This window comes from Cheilinus undulatus, linkage group 18 (genome assembly GCF_018320785.1).
Source record: "Cheilinus undulatus linkage group 18, ASM1832078v1, whole genome shotgun sequence".
Lineage (NCBI taxonomy): Eukaryota > Metazoa > Chordata > Actinopteri > Labriformes > Labridae > Cheilinus > Cheilinus undulatus.
In genome coordinates this window covers 19,489,047-19,511,277 of record NC_054882.1, presented here as the reverse complement: position 1 = coordinate 19,511,277, position 22,231 = coordinate 19,489,047, and the positions used below count along the sequence as shown (strand labels likewise).

The following is a 22,231-nucleotide window of genomic DNA, read 5'->3' as shown; positions in this document are numbered from 1 at the left end:
CATTCCTCTCTCTGAGAACATGTATATTTTCTGATCACAAGAAAAATAATCTCTGCAGGAGGAATTTTATTTTGAGAGCCGCCCTGTAGATCAACGGATTAGAGTAGGTCAGACAGGAGGAGTGTGTGAGAGCCAGAGTGTGCGTTTCCATCATATGCTCAAGGTTAAGGTGCAGGATCAGGATGGATCATCGGGAGGAGCACGTGAGGATCTGAAATCGGACAGGTCCAAGTCACATGAACAGACATCCCCACAAACACTCTCTCTCCCCCTCATTTGTGCCACTTTTGAGGATGTTGAATCAAGTTTTAACAGTCCGAGGTTCTTCTTGTTATACAATATAAAAATTAAGGTATAGAAATTTTTTTGTGTGTAATGGGGTGGTTAAAAAACACCTAGCTTGCTAAATTTTTAGATGCGTCCAGTGACGTCCTTATGTTTATTTGGAAAAGAGTTCATTTTAAGGGTAAACTGAATAGTTTTACTTATTCCTTCATGATTTGGAAAATGTGCATAAAACTGGTTATGAAGCCCCCCTTTAGTGGTATTGATTTTACAAAAGTTTAACAAATTTTGCCCCATTTTTTTTAAATAGATAGCCAGTAGTTTTAATGGTCTGTTCATTTCAGTTGCCAGCAGTTTATCATTACATCCAATGTGAATGTAACAGAGAAAATTTTGACAGTTAAGAATAACAATACAACAAGTCTGTGCAGCGAGTGAAGGCTGTTTTTATCAAGCATTTGTCCAAAATGTCCCACAGGTGTCCACTGGGACTTCAAACCACTCACTGTTAACACCTGCTTCTTCTTAGCAGAGATTCTCCTCTTTATTTGTCACATTAGAGGCTGTTCCCTGTTAATATTTTCCAACGAAGATCAAAAACCCAAGAGACAACAGATGCATCAAAGCACATGAAAGGTGGCAGGCCCATTTGATGTTCTCTCTCTGGTCTTTGCCAAGAAAAAACACCAGCAGCAGAGTCAGGACAATGAGAAAGCATCACATTTAAGTGCTTAAAACTAAAACTGTGAGCTCTGTTAGCTACAGTTAGGACTACTGACAGTAGTCACAACTTGTTTTGGTGTAACACTCCTACTATAGTAACACACTCTCTCTTGTTTGACCACGAAAAACAGATATGAATTCTTTCAACAGGTCACTTTTTCTACCCAACCTAATGTTCGATTGAGTAGTAAGCTCTATAAGAAGCCAGCCGTAAAATAAATAGGCACAACAGATAATTAAGTGCTACTGTGATCGGTTCATGCCACATTATGTGCCAATGGCTGATGTTTGCCTACAGGAACCACCAATGTTCATCCCTAGCCAGTATCCCATGGAGAATCTATGAGGTATTGTCAAGAGGAAGATGAGAGACACCAGACCCAACAATGCAGATGAAGTGAAGGCCACTATCAAAGCAACCTGGACTTCCATTACACCTGAGCAGTGCCACAGGCTGATCGCCTCCATGCCATGCCGCATTGATGCAGTAATTCATGCAAAAGGAGGCCCGACCAAGTATTGAGTGCACAGAAATGAACATACTTTTCAGAAGCCTGACATTTCTGTTAAAAAATATCCTTTTTTTACCTTATGTAATATTCTAATTTTCTGAGATACTGAATTTTGGGTTTTCATTTTCTGTAAGCCAAAATCGTCAACATTTCAAGAAATAAAGACTTGAAATATTTCACTCTATGTGTGATGGGTCTATATAATATATGGGTTTCAGTTTCTGAAATGAGCGACAAAAAATATAGAACTTTTTCATGATATTCTAATTTTTGAGATGTACCTGTAAATGCTTACTTAGCTTCATTAGCTTTAGATTTAGCTACGCATTATCCATGTATCTACTGTAGCCTTGTTAGCATTAGCCTTAGCTGCGTTAGCTGCATTAGAGTGTTTTCATGGAGGAAGCTACTTTCTTGTAAAAGACTGTTAAGACAGCTTTTTTTTAAAACACTTTGTAATCAGATTTTGCGGGTCAGGTTTTAGATCTTTATCTTTTGGTATCCTAACCTTACCCTAACTGTTAGGGTTACCCTAAGTGGAAGTTCAATCTGATTTTATTGTGAAAGTTTAAGCATGTATTTCTGAATTCAGAATCCAAATACACATCCTAAACATATAAAGTAAACACAAGGCCTACAATACCATAGCACATGATATGATACTGTAAGTCAGGGGTGTCCAAACTATGGCCCGGGGGCCAAATACGTAGCAAATTCTATAACATAAGTGAAAAATGGCCCACACTAGAACATGAAGCCCATGCTTGACTGTCATCTTGATATGATCGGTTTTCTTATTGAATGATGACTACGGTTTTAGTGACGTTGACGTTGCTGGTCCGGGACGGTAACACAAAACTATACTTGTCCATCGATAATAAAACACAGAGAAAAATATAGTTTAAGACAATACGAATTTATTTGGATTAGTCTGCATATTAGTTTCAGCACTAGGCAGTGCTACTTTGCTCATTGTGTAAACAAACATTTTGACAGGACAATTTATTGATGTGCTTTTTTCCAGGGCAACCAGGGCTCAGCTGAAATCTGATAGGCTTTCTTAAAATCCTTGAAATGACTGGCTATTTGCATTGTTAGCCATTAATTAGCCACTTAAGCATATTCAATCACTAAGCATATCTTTACCTAAATTTGACTGGATTCTTTGACTTCAATATCATAAAGGTGAGGTATATAAAAGTCTCCCCACCATCCTCATAACTCTCAGTATAGTATATGGCTCTCAGTGGAAAAGTTTGGACACCGCTGCTGTAAGTAGTCCAAATTAACAATAATTTTAAAGATACAACAATTCTGTGGTAAATGATATCTTGGAAGGCAACATAAAAATGCTATTTAGTGTCATTATCACCTCTTCTTGCTTCATATCTCAACTTCTTTTCACTGCTATCTAACATTATCCTGCTGTCTTCATCCTCTTCTTTTTCCTGCTGTCAGCTTTATTTATATCCATTCATTTTTAAGCCTCATTCATGTCAAAAGTTCAACTAAGGGAAGTTATGAAGTAGTGACGCAGAAGTGGTGGAAAAATATGCAGCAAGTTCCAGATGTTTTAAGCTTAAAATATATCAATATTTGGCACCACTGATGACAACAACCTGCCGCATAGATGATTCCTTCCATCCTAAGAATGACAATTTTTGAGGAGTCATGTTAAGACTGCATAGTTGGTTTGACTACAAATACACAAACTCACTGGGCCATCAACACAGAGTGGAGACCTCGCGATGAACCCGTCCTCTGCTGAGCACCGGACTGGTACCACTGCAGGGAACTCCTGCCAACCGCTGTCACGTCACTCAGCAGCCATCCATCTGCAAATAACAGACTCAAACATCATAAATTCTAGGGGAGCGACGCAGTAACTGGTTGGAGAGGAGGAGAGGTTGAAAGAGACATATTACTGCTCTCAACATATAAACAGTCATTAAACTGTAGTGATGGTACCCAAGACACACAAACCCTGCTCCTGGACGAAGGACTTAGGGTCAACATGGAGCTGTTTCTGGCTATAAATGAGGTTTTGGACTTAGTGGGAGAGTAGACATCTGTGTCAGTTTGTAGGTGGCAAAAGGTAGTTATTTTTTAACCACCTGTGCTGGAAGATTGTGTATTCAGCACCACCATTCTCCATCAGCATCATGAGACTGACAGGAACTAGAGCGTGATGTTCACCTCTCTCCTCCGTCCTCGATTGCTGTCTGTCTGGCCACTCAGCCAGATCTCTAGGAAGAGAAATGAATCTTGAACCAGACTGGAATGGCTCCTGAAATATGCCAAATATGCCCCTGACCCCCCTCTTTCCCTGAAGATGTAGGCCCACCCTCTTTCCCTTAGAGCCCCCCAACCCGCAGCATTCCTGCGCTGTACGCAGCACTGAACTCATGCACGCTTATAATCACAGATGACCCACTCACAAAGAAAATGTTGGGGACATTAATAACACAAGTTTCCACGCAGCTGACCCAGACATACCTTTTAAGGGTAAGCGTTTCGGATTTCTCTTTTCATTAAGTTCCAAAAATACTTCTGGACGAGGCGAGAGAAGGGGGAGTTACAGGAAAAGGGGGGGGGTCACCTTTTGAGCAAAGAGAGGAAAAGAGAGAGCGAGACAAGATAACAATCAGGAGGAGAGAGAGGAAATATTGGCCTTTAGAGGACGAGAACACCTAAAAAAATAAAAGTGAGGCTGAGGAATTTACAAGAAATGTCTTAACTTTAGCTTTCCCCTGTTAAAAGTCCCTCCCTCTTGCCTCGCTGTGCCTCCTACATGCTTTTGAAGTCTGTTTCCTTTGCACTTCTTTCCTCTTTTCTTCCAGAATCCTGGAGGTAGCCATTTTTTGAGCGAGCAGGAACATAACAGGCGCACAGGGAACCTTCTGTAAAACAACTTATGGAGGTCGAAAATGCCCCTGAATCCCAAACTGGAACAAAAAAAATATCAGTCCTGAAAGCACGAGGAAACTTGCATTTCAGGTCAGAGTGGACTCGTGTTAAACACAAACACAAGAGCACAGTGACCCATATTACAAGTCCAAACTTGAGCCATGTAGGCCAGCCAGCTGGGCATGGACACGGTTAAACATTAGAGGACTTACCACCTGCAGCTATCAATGTGCATCTCACAGCCACAAACATACTTGGCACCAGTGCAAGCTGAATAAACTGGCATCAGGCATGAGCTGCAAGGCTGGTGAGAGAAATAGAGAGCTTAAATAAAGATGTCCTGATTCCACTATGAACATATCCCACATGCTGAGATGATGGATTTAAAACGGCATGTAACAGATGCAAAAAGCAGGCGTGAGGCTGTGCTCATCATAGGTAATGTAATTGTTTACAAGAGGCAAACAACAGACGCATGTGATGACTCACACCAGACTAAACAAAGTAATTCTTAAATGTGCATTCAAGATCAAACTGGAAAAGTGTACAAGGAAGGAGAGGATGCAAATCATCCATCAGTAGTTCCACAAATAATATGTTACATTCTTGTAGAGCATCGTAGCGGCGAATGCCAGCTCCAGCCGCCCCTGTGATAAAGAACTGGTCGATGGTTTGAAAGCCAAAATGAAGAACAGATGATATTTTTTCCCTCTTCTGTGTTTTGCAGGAGGGCAACGTGTGTTCATATAAAAAAAGTATCTAAAATATGGTGCTGGGAGGCAGTTTGGAAGTCTGGCACAGGTCTGCATTACCACCAACGGGTAAATTATTAAGAACAGTTACAAAGACATCTGTTTCAAGCCATGCTCGCTTGAAATTTAAATTTTTCAAATGCCAACTCAATAAAGGCCTTAACTTCTTACTCGGCATGCTATACTTAACCTATTCAAGGATAAATCTAATATCTGAAAGGTCATATTTGTCCTCCTGTCATGCTAACCTCTCTGCAGCTACATGAGGATTTACTAACATTATTAGGAATGTGTAATTATAGCTCTCCACTGAGCTGTATAATCCCGAAAGGAAATGCAATGTCCGTGTAACAAAGCTGCTAAGGTGACTGGATATCCGGCTCGTCACACGTTAAAGAATCAGAGGAAATGGGAACGTGTCTTTCAGAGTATCCTGCAGCCCTGAGAGGGCAGAGAGGTCAGATTAAAGTTTCAGTAAATGATTCAAAGACTCACGTTTTCCTCAGGATTGATGATTCATTGCTGTCAGAGCTTTGATACAAACCTTATATGGAACTCAAGCTTTGGCTCTGACCAGCTTAATCATACATGTATAAAGATTAAGCCTGAGCAGTATGGCCTAAATATATCACAGTAATTTTTTGCCCTTTCGGGTGGCTGCATTATATCACGGTGTTTCAAACTTAAAAGAGAAAATGCATTTAAATATATATTGAGGGGTTACAACCCCCTTAAACAGTTTTTTTTTTTAAAGGTGACTAGACAAACTGTCTTGAATCCAGCTTATGTTAAAGGTCCAGACGGACCAGCAGAGACACCACTTTTTAGGTATATTTTTGGGCTTTTTACGCCCCTGTTTGTAGAGGAGGACAGTGGATGACTCAGAGATAGGGCTGAGAGAGTAAGGGAGAGACATGTGGGAAATGGCACCACAGGCCCGACTCGAACCCAGGCCACCAATGCACATGGGGGGCACCTTAAACCACCAGGCCATCTGCACCCCTGGCTGCTCTTTAATGTCAGCTCAAAATATGATGATGACTGGACTCAAACTGAGCTGCTGTTTATGCCTCATGTGTAAACCGGTGGTGACAGTGTTGCAAAAATCCATAGCATGGCAGAAATTTTACCAGTGATGGTACTGATACCAGTTTACCGCCCACCACTAATAAAGATCATATAAAAAAATAAAGCTTTCAAATTAAATTTTTTTAAATTACCATAAGCTTACATAGCTGACCTGATAAACTCCTATTAACATAATAAAGTTATTTACAGATGAGCAAGTAGCACAAATAATAGCTGGTTCCACAATCTTGCTGCACTGTAGTATCAATTCTGTTTTGGACTTGGGAATTCAGATTCTCCAGTGATAAATCTGTTGATCAAAGCTCACTGATTCATAGTGTTCATATGACGTCACACATGAAACTACCCTTTGTTGGGCAAGAATGGCTTCCTGTCGATGTAAACTAGAGAAGTTAACTGCCTCAGATTACCATGTATGGGTTTTGGACAGGGTTAATTCTATTTTTTTAATTGAGGAACGTTATTCAACGGGATAAACCAGCTGCTAAGGAGAAAAGCTTGAATCACACTTCTTCAGAACCCATTTCAGGAAGAAACTCAGAGGAGCAGAAAGCTGATACATGCTGTTAGAGGCTACACTGTTCCTTTAGGACAGTGGTAGCTTTACTGACCCAAACACACTGTTAATACATAAAACTGTTAATACTTAAATGGACTTTCACCCCTTGGAACCCCTATTACGGCAGATATATTGGTAAGTAAAGATCACTGAAGCAAAGCTAAGTTTGGAATTTATCTAATTTTAAGTTAGCATCTTGAGTGCATCGTTAATCAGGCATCGATTCGAGGGGATGGAGAATTAGAATGCCTGGTGTAGGGCCGCAACAAACGATGATTTCAATCATCGATGAATCGGATGATTTTTTTTCCCTGATTAATTGATGAATCAGATGTTTCCCGGGAGGCAGCGTCCCTTATTAAAAAATTTAACATGGATATTCCAGTTATGGAGGAAAAGATTGGGTGGATGCTGCTAAAGCGTCAGTTTTATCAGAACTTGACAACATTTCTTTCTTAAAAGAAGAACGGAGAATTGCAGTGAGTTTTCTTTTCAAAAACGACAAAAGTCGAGTACTTACATATCTGTCGCCATGTTTCGCATTATTCCTCAGTAGCTCGATAGATGCTACCTCACGTGTTTTGTTGCTCTGATTGGCCCGTAGAGATGTGACAGACAGAACGTTCACCCAGTCACACTCCGAGTTTTTTTCAAAGCCTCTGCCTTTTCTCAGCTTCCTACTGAAGCTTTCCCAGATGGATGTGTGAAACAAATCCATCTGGCGTGTGAGGTTAGCAACACAACGAATCCACACATAAATTCGTTGGCAACCTTTTAAATTTTTTATCAATTTTTTATCGATTCGTTGTTGCAGGCCTAGCCTGGTGCTGCAGCTCCAGGTAGTTGTGAACAGCAGCTGCTACTGTCCTATGCTCTTTTTGCCCTCATGGCCTCTGTGCTGGTCACATGACTGAAAAATATGAACAATTATCTATAATCTTGCTGGTGTATTATATGACTGAGGAGAAGGGAGCTATTATATAAGCAATACTGACAAACTTTTGGCTTTACTGTATGATTAGTGCAAAATTATATCAAAAACAGGTACTGCTGCCTAATAATATCAACCCAAAATTATACATTCTGTAATTCTAGTATGAAATTCTATACACTATAAAAAATAAAGAATAACAAAAATTAATCACCCAGCAATCCCAGCCTGCTAACAGTCTACCATCTGATATACAATTTTAAAAAATGCCCTGGTTTTGGGATTAATCAATATCACACACCCTTTTTTCAATTTGCCTGAGTTTATCTAAGCAAAAAATGTAAAGGATAAAGCTGACCGCTTTCTTAAAATCAGGCCTGAGAAAGTTTGAAATAAAATCAATGATCTCAGCCAATTTATAACATTTGACACAACACAGTCACGTGCACCTCCATTCTCATTAGGGCAGATCTCTGTGATGAGATTCATTGGTCCACAGTCACTTGCAGCCCCGCAGAGTGGTGAAGCCTCAGCGAGCGACCACGCCACCACGGCACATAAGGCCCACCAGAGCGGTTGGTAATGAGGAGGCTGTTTGGCACGCTTTGCAGGACTAACGAGGGGGACTCATTCACACTGACACACACGCAGAACAAGTCGTATGAACACTGAACCCATTCTTGTGTTGACATGAAATTCTCCGAGAGTGAGAGCACATGTCTGCCGCTGTGTGTGTCGGTGTATGTGTTAATGAGAGCCTGAGCGGGGCATGTGTGAACGCTTCTTGGATCAGAGATGTACTTCTGGCTGCAACTCACTGAGTGATTGACACTCAGCCCCGAGTATCCGATGACAGATCGACATGGCTGGGAACAGTGTTGAGGAAAGTGCTTTGGCTCACAGACATACATGAACGCACACACAACGTACACACAAAGTTCAAGTAGTTTGAACTCCAGCTGAAATCACACAGCCCTGCCCTGTCACCAGCCCTTCACTGATAAAGAAAGCTGGCAGGAGGAGCTGGCAGGAGGACCGGGCTAAGAGGGAAAGGGAGGATATCAGAGTGTGGAGAAAATATCAAAAGGTGATGCTGAAATACTTACACTGTATGGACAAAAGTATTTGGACACCTGACGATTTCACCAACAGGGACTGTCATGACATTGTATTCTAATACATGCACTTTAAATTGCTAATTTGCAATTAAAATTGTCCTTCACTGGGCAAAAGGGGCCTAGCCCAAACCCTGAAAAACAGCCCCATACCATTATCCCTACTTCACCAAACTTCACACTTGGCACAACGCAGTCAGGCAGGTAATGTTCTCCCAGCATCCACCAAACCCTGACCTGCCAATCTGACTGCCAAACAGAGAAACGTGATTCACCACTCCACAGAACACGTTTCCACTGCTCCACAGTCCATGGTCTTTTCTGTTTTCATCCACATTTCTTAAGCTTTAAAGTCTGTTTTACAGAATAAAATTGTAGGTCTGAGGTACATTCATATATGTTGGTATACTGGATACCTGCAAAAAAAAATCCAACATCCTGCATCCCTAATTGATAGTATTGAACGGTACTCTCACTTTATTAACAAGGAAGGTGCACTGGAGAGGAAGCAAACCATCTAAATTGTCTAAATTGCAAAAATTTTTTGGCAGCGTTTCAGCACCAAGTGCTGTTTGCAAACTGAGAACAACAGTTTACCCAATACTGGGTGCGTAGGACCAGGGGCGTGGCACAAGAGGAAAAAGGGGTACTAATTACAGGTGCTCTGAAAAGGGTGGAGCCTTTGAGAAGCCTGGAATGAAAAGTGTGTTTTTTTGTTTTTATTTTTTTCTTAGTAATTATCATCATATTGAACCAAAGCCACTGAATGAAATGGCCAACAGACTGAAATTTGCATCAAATAGAGTAAAATACACTTTGGGGGGCCCCTGCTCCTCCCCCCAAAAAAGTCAAAATGGTTTAGTCCAACCCTAGCACTTTGCAGCAGAGCGAGCCTGGAGGAGAAGAAAGAAGGGATAAAGAGCAAGATGATGGAGGGGAAGAAAGGGAAAATGAAGGTTTGTTTTCTGATGGCTCCGAATAGGAGGAGAGGTTCATAAAGAACTGAAAGTGGTGAAAAAATACTGTACATAAACATTTTCCTAATGTGGATGTTCGAAAGTTAAAATAGTATATATTGTCATACTTTGGGAAAAGGTTAATAAACACATAATATAATGTGAGGGAAATAGTACAAATAATTTACTAATGGATATTAGTAAAATGACACATTTTTGCTTGGCTGGGGGCCACGGGGGCCCTGTATTAATGTTCTTTCTAGGACCCCAAAATCCCTAGCTACACCCCTGCATACAACCTATATTATTGTTGCCATTGTATTAAAATGGATGGATGGATGTAAAAAAAAATCCAAGTATGACATTAGGAAAAGTTTCTAGATATCAAAACAAACAAACAAAAAAAAAAAAAATCCAAAAAGATATTCAAAAAGACGAATTTAAAAGTTGGACGAACTCAGAAAAGGGAAAGTCAGTCTTATTTATATTTTTTTTTTGTTTGCCTATTAAGTTGTTTCTACATTTCTATGGATACCCAACACACAAGCTACCACTGTGATTATCCATAAACAATTTATAGGAAACTGTTGGTTTTCAAATGTGCAAAACCTGTAAAAATGCCATTTCTGACTTTCCCTGATGATTTCCCTGGAACAAAGGCAACACCTTTTGTACAAAACATAACCCAAAAGCTGTAGGTGTTCAGTTTACAACCACAAAAAAGAGATAAAATGTGTTTAATCCTTAAAATCCAAAAGATGCCAGATGTTTCAGGGTTTTTAGTCACAGATTAAGTGTTCATTGATTGCAAAATATTTCAGCTCTTCCTTCCTGTGACAGTACAAACACATGAATTGTCATTTTGGTGACTGTATGGCATTACGCCACCCTCATGAAGTGTACTTACAGACAAACAGAAACTCCAGCTGGCCTGCGTTCTGTCAACAGCAGTCTCTGTCCCGGATACAGAGCCCATTATTGCATTATGACAATACACACACACATGCTCACACACGCACACACACTTCCAAAGAATATACACTCACAGGCTGTGTGTGGGCTTTAATACGAGCCTGTGAGAGACCATGATTCATCTATGCTATTTCAAGGAGGCCAGTGTCTAGCACTAATAATAACCAACACCAACACCATCCGGTCCAAATTCTATCAGCACTATCCATTACAGCTTATTAGGATGTAAAGGTTACCCCGGAAAGGACATACGTCCCATCCTGTGGGGCTTTACTTTTACCACAGATTGCTTTCATGAATGAACAAACCAGTCTGATGTTTTATGTTCTATTATGTAAAAACTAATCAATAACTCTAGACAGGTGATCAGTAGTTTCAGTCTTTTTGTACTTTAATCCATCACTGTCTCTCTGTGCTTATATTACACTTTCTTAACCCACCTGCATATCCTAAGCTGGGTTCTGCTCCAAGATTTACCCTGTTTTACATAGAGTTTGCTTAATGATGGACTAGTGTTGGGTCTCTGTTAATATTATGACAAAGACTTTCTATGGGTGTGGAAATCACATAAGAACTCAGGATACAGTATTTCGAAATGATACAATTTGATTCGATGCAATACGATACAATACAGTATGATACAATGCATTATGATGTAATAAGATACGATACCATACAATGCAATGTAATGGTATGCAATGCAATATGATACAATATGATATGATAAAATGGGGTGTCGTGCTATGTTATGCATTGGGATTATGTGATATGGTACAATATGACACAAAACCAGACCAAACAATACGATAATATGGGATGCAATGCATGGGATATGTCAAGGTAGGATACAATACAATGCAATACGATGTGGTACGATGTCATGCAATGCCATATAAAGGTATGCAATGCAAAGCAATGTAATGTGATACAATGGACGGTGTTACAATTTGATATGCTACAGGGGATGCAATGCAATGTGATTTGATAAAATAGGATGTAATACTGTACGTTATGCAATGCAAAGGGATTTCATGCAATACCATACCAAATACACAATGTGATGCAATATGATACCTGACAGTATGATACAATGTTATGCCATGCGGAGCAATGCGATATGATATAATACAGCACATATCAAAGTGATAGGATATGATGGGATGGGATGCAATGCTATGGGATTTGGTGCGATATATGATATCATATGTTACCATGTAATACGATATGATGCAATACAATGCAATGCATTACATTATGATATGTTAAAATGCAATGCAATACAATATTAGATGGTATAATACAATTCATTACAATACGAATGGGGTGGGATACGATGTAATATAATACAATACGATGCAATGCAATAGGATAAAGTACAATATAATATGTGGTCCACGGTAACAAAAGTTTCAAGTTAGAGGATTCTGTGATTGTTAATTTTATTGCAAAACAACCATATGCATAAGCATAACAGTGTTTGACCAACAGACAAATAAAAAACTGGCAGAAAAATCTGTTTAGAGTGCCATGTTTTATTAAAACATTGATATTTAGCAGTAACTGTTTCACACGAGTCAGGCCGACTCACTGTAGTACCTGTCCCACCCGAGTCTAGATCGGCTCCATTTTGCAGTGTCATGAGATTAGTGTCTTTTCTTCACTATATAAATATAAGCTGTTGACTGATTAATTCTAATAGAAAGAGCAAACACTCCTTAGATTTAACACCAAATATGTTAAGATTTAACAGTGTCCTTTGCCATTTATAATAGTAAATTGGATGTTTTTGAGTTTTACACTGTTGGGTCACTTGAAATATTTAATTTTGGTACTTCAAAACTGATTTTTTCTTCTCTCCAACTTTAAAAATAAAATCTACTGGTGGATCAAGCTGGATTTTTCCAGAATATTAATGCCAATATTCCAGGTGGAGGGCTCGACAGTGTGAAATGTGATGGCAAACAAGCAGACAATTGAATCAATAACAGACAGTTTCTGAATGGGCCTTTTTCCAGACTAAGCATTAATAAAATTTATTTTCATTTGTATGCACTTGTGAAACAAAATTTCAGTACCCATGACCTGCAATTCCACACTGAAGTAACAGTGCTAAACTAACAGCAGGAGCTTTGCACATAAACCTTGATATGCCGAGTGGCAGTAATACTACCGCTGACAGGCTGGGTTCCACATTCCCGGTGGTTTGATTCTCCCAGTCAGAAAACCTCTATATTTTAATGTAATCCCCAGAGCAGCCATTTTGCCACTCTGTAATCCTCAGGTCCAGTGCTTAGTCTGATAATTACCCTTATTGGACACCCATAATGATTAGTTTTTGGTTTCACCTTAAGCGGTGCAGGCAGTTTCATAGGGCGGTAGAGGCGTTCTGTGGAGTGGAAAACCAATCATGCAAGGTATTGCCAGTGTCGTAAAAGAAGAGAGAGGGGTATGATTATCAGTTTGCATGGCAGCTTTAACTCTGGACTGGACATGATGCAAAATTTGTCTTATTAACCTTCACTCGTTGGCTTCCCAATCACTCATTCACCAAACAAGTGCAGCTTGCAGCGGTGGCACTCCTACAGTGTCAACATTCCCAACTATCATTGCAGAGAGCGATAATGTTCAGTTACTGGGATGAAAGTCAAAGGAGGCATCCGCTGGGAGTTATTTGTACTGAGAGCCGAGGCTGTAAAAGCACGGATCAAGCAGCAATCAAGGAAAATCTCACTCTACACTTTGCTGCTACTCTCATTTAATTTTCCCTTTGCATTTCTTCCAAACTGACAACATCTACAGCAATCATTCCCTCCACATGCGGTGTCATAATCCTTGCAAAAATACCAAAGGAAACCCTTTTCACACGTTCACCACCATGACAAGCTGCCATGTAAGTAACCGCCTGTGTGTCAAGGAGGGGAGTGGGTTCACAGTAGCACAGACTCAGCTCAGCTGGTGTGATCTACAGCTGGCTGAGAGGGTGAGCCTTACTGGAAAGTCATCAGTGATTTTTTTTGTCTCCTTCATGTCTGAAACAGGTCAAGGCAGGTCCCCTCCATCCCTGCTTCCCTCCCTGCGCTGCTCTTTACGAGCCCCACCTGGCAGATTAGTGTTCCACCACTACAACTACCTTTTTTTCTGCTGTTGACACATGCACACACTCCTCTATTACTGTTGGGGTGAGGCAGCACAGGGCACCTACTGTTCAGGCTCTGCCACCTCAGTTTAATGCATGTGTGCAGCCTGTGCAGCAGAGCCCAGAGCACCCTAATAAAAGAAACACAAACATGCATATTTAAACAGAATGAAAATGTCTACACTGTTTGCTGATTTTAGTCCATGTAAAGCTGTAACACCGGATTCTTTTAGTTAAACAGAAACGGAGCCAAAAAATATACCTTTAGTCTAAAATAAAATGTATGTAGGTAAAAGTGCTGCTCTATAAATCTACTCATGTAAAAATAAATAAAATATTAGGTTCACTGAATAGCTACTGAGGAGTTAGGCTACACAATAAAATCTGATCTTTCCTTATTGGCAAGAGCAACAAGAGAATAGATCTCCAACCAAGTTGTTGTTCAGGTGAAGTCACACCTCTATAATAAAGTAAAATACACAGCATTTTTTTCTATATTGTACACTACATATAGTTAAAGTACACTTTTGAAAGTAACTCTTGCAAATCTGTGGTAAAGTGGGCTTGATCTGGCAAGAACAAAGCAGAGTCAACCTCAGAGCAGGGCAATGCATACGAATAAAGAATACCCTCTATGTGCCCTTTAAGAGCACCTAAAGCCACAGGAACTCTAATATGGTGGATAACTTCACTCATGGTGAAAATAAGCCTCACATCAAAAACAACAACAATCCTTCAGAGCCAAAAGAACCCCAGCAGAGATCACTGTAGTACAGGCAACATCCAAACACAACTAAGCACTCTGCCCAAGAGCATGATGGGAAACTCTACCCACACATCCCCCAAACTTGAAACTCTTTATGAAGTTGAACAAACTCTGGTGGATCAACACCATCAAACAACTTCAACACTGTAGACCATTTCACTCAGAATGGAGTTAAAATTACACGTTGGGAGTTTAAATCAAATCTGAAATATTTAACCTTAAAATATATCAACGCTCCAGTTTTGAGGCTGTTTTGGGCTGTGATGTAGAATCATTCTCCCACTCAAGTAAAAGTACAGTTACTCTGGTTAATTTTTACTTCAGTAGAAGGAAAAGTACTGATTTCCAAACTTACTCAAAAAGTAACAGTACACAAAAAACTAATCAATTACAGTTACCATAGTAAATGTAATTAGTTACTTTCCAACAATGGTTTCAGGTGACGTCAGCTAAGGCCATATAAGAATTTTTTTCCCAACATGGGAACGGATGATGAGGCAGATGGGCTTTTCTATTACATTGAGCAGCTTGGCTCTACTTGGTTTGACTGGGCACAGCAGCCCAGCGCAGCAGGGGATTTGCTTTTCCACCACAACCGAGCTACCCATTTGGTGCAGCAGTTGCTGTAAGGCATCCCCCGAATCGCTGTGACGTCACTGCGCTCGGAGGCAAGGCAGGCAGGCCCTGCTCCAGAGTGGGACCATTCTGGGTGCAGCCAAACTGGTGACAGAAAAAGTCATCACAGCGTGGTTTGGTTTGGCATGGCCATTTGCAAGTGCTAAAAGTCACCATTTTCAGACAAAACCCAGTATTGATTGTTTACTTGATGACAATAATTATGCTATTTTATAAAGTTTCCATTTACAGGCATGTCACATGAATGGACTGCCAAAACACAACAAAACCAAGGTTGGTTAAGTTATTGCTGTGTAAACATGGCCTAAATAAAATGTCTATTAGTCAAAACTAGATAAACGGTAATAACTGGTTTGTTTCCATTGTTCTGTCAGTCTATTTTAAGAGGAACAGTAGGGATACTAGGTATTGCCTGATACTGAAAGCTAGGTATTAGAAAAATGAAAACAACATCAGAACAGTTCTAATTTAAATGTCAAAGTTACCCAAAATTGTGTGTCATTTAGTTGCTTTATGTGGGCTGAACAATCCAAAACTCAAATATTGTATTTATAAACAAAGCAAAGCAATAAATCATCTGAGTTCAGGGGCTGTAACTACAGAATACTTGGCATATTTCCTTTACAAACTCCATTAACAATTCATTATCCTTGGAAATCAGGCTTGTTCAGCTCTTTCACTGTTATGCTGAGGTTGTTTCAACCCCTGCACACAGAAACATGTGCATAACTACTTCATCCTAACTGGTTCAGAGTCTCCCAGCTGCTTCCAAAATGGGTTAACTAACAGTGGACTCGTTCAGCGGATTAAAGACCTAAATAAAGGCGGTGTTTGGTGTTCCTTCCTGATGTAAAAACCACAATGAAATCCTTACACAGGCTTGTGTATGTACTCAAGCAGAGTATAAATGCCCTCATGGTGACTTCTGAGCTCAAGTGTGGAATTTAGGTAGCATAGGTGGGCCAATATGATTGTTGCTTTGTATGAAATATACTGATACAGATCTTTGTTTTCATGTTTTTCTGCATCCATATTGGAAAAAAGGTCAGTAGAGTGCCCTATGCAGTCAAATCGATACGCTTGCTCATGTGACTGAAACTGGCTGTCAACAAAAAAATAGACTTCATTCATGAAATACCTCTGGATTCCATTATAGCTTAAGAAACGGGAATTACATCTTGATAACCACGACAGCCTGCACGTTGAAACATGGCACGGTATAGTGCTGTGGGCATAACATGGCAACTAATATTACGTGAATGTCAGCAGCATGTAATAGTCCCATAGTGTTGTCTTTATAAACTCTGTGTCCTGATAAGCCATAGCTTTGTGTTCAATAAGACGACTGACATTTATTTATTAGACGCAACAACCTGGCAAACATCAAACTATTATGCCGCCTGGTGCGTGAAACATCGTAAAAATCGAGTGTTAAGATAAGAAATTATCTATTAATATTCAAAGGAAGCTACAGTTTAACCACCTGAGGTTTTCTCCGCAGTCGTGGATGTTTCATTTTGGCTACAAACCGAGCAAAGGAGGAGGAGAAGGACGACAAGCAGGAGGAGGAGGGTTGAAAAACTTGCCGCAGTTCAGACTTCTGCAGTCCTGACTGATTGGGTCCAGCTCAGGAAGCCGCTGTCTGAAGCCTCAAACCCCTGTCCCCATGTTCCCTGTTCAACCCAACACAAAACCAAACATAAAGACTTCAACTTTACCTCATGTAGTCCAGCTCCCATTCAGGACAGACGGCAGTACATCCACAACTCCACACGGTTTTCAGTTCATGCGGACGGTCGGACTCGCTGCTGCCGACTCGGCGAGAACAAGTTCATCCACATATTCTCACAGACAAGCGGAGAGTTGGAGACGACAGAGGGATAGGTTTTACGGTTTCCCTCCCTCCCTGAAACACTTTCGTCGGTCCTTTCCTCTCGGATATTCCCCTCCCTGGCCCACTGGAGATCAAACCATCACATTCCACCGCGTCCTTAACAATGAAAAAAGGTGGGTTTTCCTTCTCGGCTGCCGGAGAACCCACCCCTCGGGATGACTCTGCCCGGTCTGACCGCAAAGAGAACGCCCTTCCCGGCTGCGAGGTCCCGCCTCTCTCCCCCATAAAACATTATACGCAAGTCTGTCCGGTGGGGAGGAATGAATCCAGGCTAATGCATCTCCTCTTCTCTGCCACTCTTCAACTAAATATTCTTAAAATAATCAGAACACGGTTGGCAGGCTTATTAGACAGCACAACTCGTGTGCCTATCTAAATATAAGATTATAATGTTGGCTTCAATCCTAAGGGTAGCTTATAAATACAGACAAGGCCGGCCATAAAGGGGGCAGCTTTCTGGGGCACAGCCACAGTGGGGGGCCCATGAAGGTTGGCAAAAACATGGTCGATCCTAAATTTAAGCAATTTATAACCAGTGATATTTTAGCAAAAAGAAAAAAAAAAAAAAAAAAAAAAAATCAAAATGACGTATTAGAGTGACAAATGCACATTTCACTCTATTCTTGTTAAAAATTCCACTTCAAACATAGTGTGAATTTATTTCTGTCTTAATGGAATATTAATATCCTGGGCTGAAAATCTTCTGGGGCCAACCAAAATCCACATACAGCTGTAAAATGAGACTCTCAGTATTTTCCTTTATGTTTATATTTCATAAACCAAATTAAAGTGCAAACAATTTGTTTTTGGAGAAATTAACATTATCTACAAATACATTTATTGAGCCACTGCCATTTAGAAAGTCATTCAAATTTTCCATTTCCAATATTTATATCTGTAAATGTACTTTGTGTACTTTCCTAGAATTCTTATTGTCTATAGGGCGATAGTAAGAGATGTGACTAAGAACCTGATGGACAGATCATATTTCACTGTGACAGCCCCTTGGGGCTACTCAGTACTTTGAGTAAACTTTAAATGACTTACGTTTACTTGAGTACAATAGTCTGGTACTTTTTCCATCTCTGCAATAGCATACTGACACAAAAATACAAGACCAAAGCAACTAAAATTGTAAAATCTCATGGTTTAGTTTTCCAAAAAGAGGGCCCTCTCTTGAGCAAGGTCTACAATAAAGGCAACACTGAGCCAAACCATTACCAACATACTGACACAGTTCAGACAGTGCTCTCTCCTCTTTTGGCAGGCCTATGGATCACTTTTCCACATTAAAATATGTATTTTTTGTATTACCCTTGATAATAGCAGCCTACCATTAATGTCAGGAAGGCTTTATTATAAAACATGTAGCTCGAAATTTATAAGCCAAAGAGGGTGAAAAACATCTAAATTTAGACCTATTATGGATTTATTTTTTCCGGTAGCATGGACACATTCTAAATCCCTTGGTGTATTGTTATTAAGCTATGTTTGTTTGCTTGTGTGCACTCTAATGCCCATAAAAGAAACTAGGAACAGTGAGCAGACCACCACAAAAATGCTTATTATTCTGGAGTGGTTGTAAATGAGCAGATACACGAGTGAGACCTTTAATCCAGTTTGGACAACAAAGAGCCCTTCAAGATTTCTTATCGTTTCAAATTATGATATGGGCTACCCTAGACTAGACTGACATAAATATGATGATGACATTGAAACAGTAGACGTGTTTTATGATCAGTCCATCCGCTGTTTCATTAAAACTACTGTGAGGAGTTTTAAGTTCAAAATGAAACCCAGTGAAACTGAAACAGCTGACTCTTTATGTGCGAAGAAAGCCACTGAGACCATCAGTGTCAAGATTGATTAATTCTTCAGAGGAAGTGATTAGAAGCACTTTCCAAAGGCAGACTTTGTTTACATTTGACCCACAAAGGATTGAGGGACACATTTTGCTGTTGAAATTAAAAAAGGAAAGATAAAAAAAAAAATCTACTGCATGTAAAAAAAGGGATCAGCATAGAGATAAGAGGTACGGTGTTGTCCACAGGGGGCGCCAAAATCAATAGAAATCTAGAGCTGATTTATTTAACAGCATTTATTTAATTGTAAGCATGTATAAAGCAATATCAAACTTTTTATATGGCATTTATAAAGACTAATGTTTAATTGATTAACTGCCTGTAAAGGCTGGTACATTCTGTAGTTTGTTGAGCATTATACAACCGCAGTTCCAAAAAAGTTGGGGCTCTTTATGAAATGTAAATAAAAAAAGGATGCAATGATTTGAAAATCTTATAAACCAATTTTTTAAATTCACAACAGAAAATAGACAGCATATTAGATGTTGAAGCTGAGACATTTTACCATTCATGACAATCATATTGCGTTTGATGGCAGAAACTCATCTCAAAAAAGTAAAAACGGGGCAACAAAAGGCTAGAAAAGTAAGAACTACTTATGAAAAACAGCTGGAGGAGCATTTTTCAATCAAACAGGCTAATTGAAAACAGAGCAGTGACGTGACTAGGTATGAAAGGAGCATTTTAGTGTAGCAGAGTCTCACAGAAGTAAAGAGGCAGAGGTTCACCAGTCTGCAAAAAACTGCATCTGTGGTAACCTGACACACCACATGGATTCGTTTCACACATCCATCTGGGAAAGCTTCAATAGGAAGTGTTTGAGAAAAGACAGAGGCTTTGAAAAAAACTCAGAGTGTGATTTGATGAATGTTCTGTCTGTCACATCTCTACGGGCCAATCAGAGCAACAAAACACAGGATGTAGCAGCTATTGAACTGCGTGTGTGCAGCTACCGGGGAATAACGTGAAACATGGCGACTATAGACATGTTAATACTCGACTTTTGTCGCTTTTGAAAAGAAAACAACTCACTGTTGTTCTTTGTTATTCTTTTAACAAAGAAATGTTGTCAAGTTCTGATAAAACTTACGCGTTAGCAGCATCCACGCTAAGCTCTTCCACCATAATTGCACTGGCCTCTTGCTGCTGCTTGTTTACATCACTCCTGAAAGTACTGCCCCTTGTCACTGATTGGTCCTGTCACTTTCTAACCGGGCCCAAATGGTTCAGATGGGAGCTTAACAAGATGGATTCACCTGTGAAAAACAAGGAAATGGGCGTATCCATCTGCTTTGCAAGGTTACATCTGTGGAACAATTTCAGAAAAATGTTCCTGAATGTAAAATTACAAAAACTTTGAATGTCTCACCATCTACAGTCCACAATATCATCAAAAGATTCAGTGGATCTGGAGAAATCTCTGTGAGCAAGGGACAAGTGTGAAGGTCAGTGTTGAATGCTTGTGATCTTCAGGCCCTCTGCATTAAAAACAGGCATGATCCTGTGAATCACTGCATGGGCTCAGGAACACTTCCAGAAATCATTGTTTGTCCTCTCTGGGCTAAAGATCATTTAACGGAGGCAACATGGAAAACTGTTCTGTGGTCAGATGAGTCATACAGCTTGATTCTGAAAGTTTTTCTTTCTGGTGACACATTTTTTTATTAGGTGCGAGTCATTGCAACCCAACTACTTAGTTTTTCTTTTTGCTTATCAGATCTTCTGCGCTGTCCTCAGTTTCTTGGTTGAGCTGATGTCCAGTGGTAGCTTGGATAACGTTAATTCCATTCAATCTGGTTCTGACCTGATGCTTTCTGTTTTACAAGCCTAGAAGAAGTCACTTCACCTCTGTCACATCAGCTTGCTTGACGGACGTGCTTGACCCTTTTGGCCTTCAGTGGCCTTCTGGTCTGGAACAATGCATTTCTTGTTTTATGAGCCAAGCATCAATAACAGAGACTTTTGCTCTTCTGCCATCCAGTGGCTGAATCTTAAAGGGTGGATATAATCAGTCACAAGCAATGTATGATGTGGACCAAGATCTCCTTATATGGACACCTGTTTTACCATCTGAGCTCTATACTACTGGTGTAATTCATGACTATAAAGTTGTTTCACCCATCATCTATGTTTAGTTACTGAGCATTTCAGCAACTTGAACCAGGACACACCATCTCTGATTTTAACCCCAGTGCAGCCCAGACGGCGTGACCTTCAAGACAGACACATTGATCAATCTGAGCTGTCACTTAAGGCAACATCTCCCCTATCACTGTCCCTGTTATGAAACTGGCACTTCTTAGCATGCTAGCTTCAAAGCACTGCAGCCGTACAGTGTAGAAGCTATAACAGAGGTATATTGTTTACTCTGGGTGCTGCAGAGTGATTATGGTGCGGCTGTAAACCTTTCATTGCGAGTTTACTGCCTTTCAATCAGTGACTGGTTTCACTTATGTGATATAATGCCTCTTTATTCCTGTGATAGGCAGCCAGCCAACCAGGTGAAGTCCAGCCTATGTAGATACACTGCCACAGTGAGGTGTTTGTATCTTTCTAACAGTTTAGGCTGATTGTTGTGTGACTTTTGGAACATAAGGCTCCACATTTATCAGTCACTTTGACTATATCGTTAATGGTAGGTTAAATTAAGGTCCCTATAAAGTGAAAACCCAAATTTTGTGTCCTAACACACCAGATATGTTGGAATAAGGTTTCTGTAAACATGTGAAAACACAGATCTGTAAGTGAATTTTGGATTTAGACCGTTAAAAAGTTAACTTCTTTCCTGGCTTGGTTTAAAATGGCCAATAAAGGCTCCGTCCTCTTGTGCTACAATGATATAAAATCATTTCATTTTTGTTTATGTGAGGTAAATGTCCCATAAGTATCAGCCACAGTGGCCTACAGGTCATTAAAAGTATCATACTGGAGAAATTTGTACCAGAAAACAGTGAATTTAATCCCCAACTCATGACACAGAGCCAAGCAGCTAAACTCTGATCAGAAGCATTTTTTTTTTTAAATTTGAGAGGATTGTATTTCTCTGGAGTGGGCGTGGCTTCAGCTCATTCACCTGACACGCCTACACCATCCTAGAACAGCCTTTACGGTTGCATTTTTCATGATTTTGAAGCTT

The 22,231-nt window shown here is 40.1% G+C and overlaps 1 protein-coding gene across 1 annotated transcript in view; it reads right to left on the bottom strand.

The window, feature by feature from the left end:
- luzp1 (leucine zipper protein 1) overlaps positions 1-17,319 on the bottom strand; it is a 75,413-nt gene extending 58,094 nt beyond the window's left edge. Inside the window, exon 1 of the mRNA XM_041813369.1 lies at positions 17,058-17,319. The gene's annotated coding sequence lies outside the window, so the exon portion shown is untranslated. The remainder of the gene's footprint in view (positions 1-17,057) is intronic.
- Between the last annotated feature and the right edge of the window lie 4,912 nt (positions 17,320-22,231).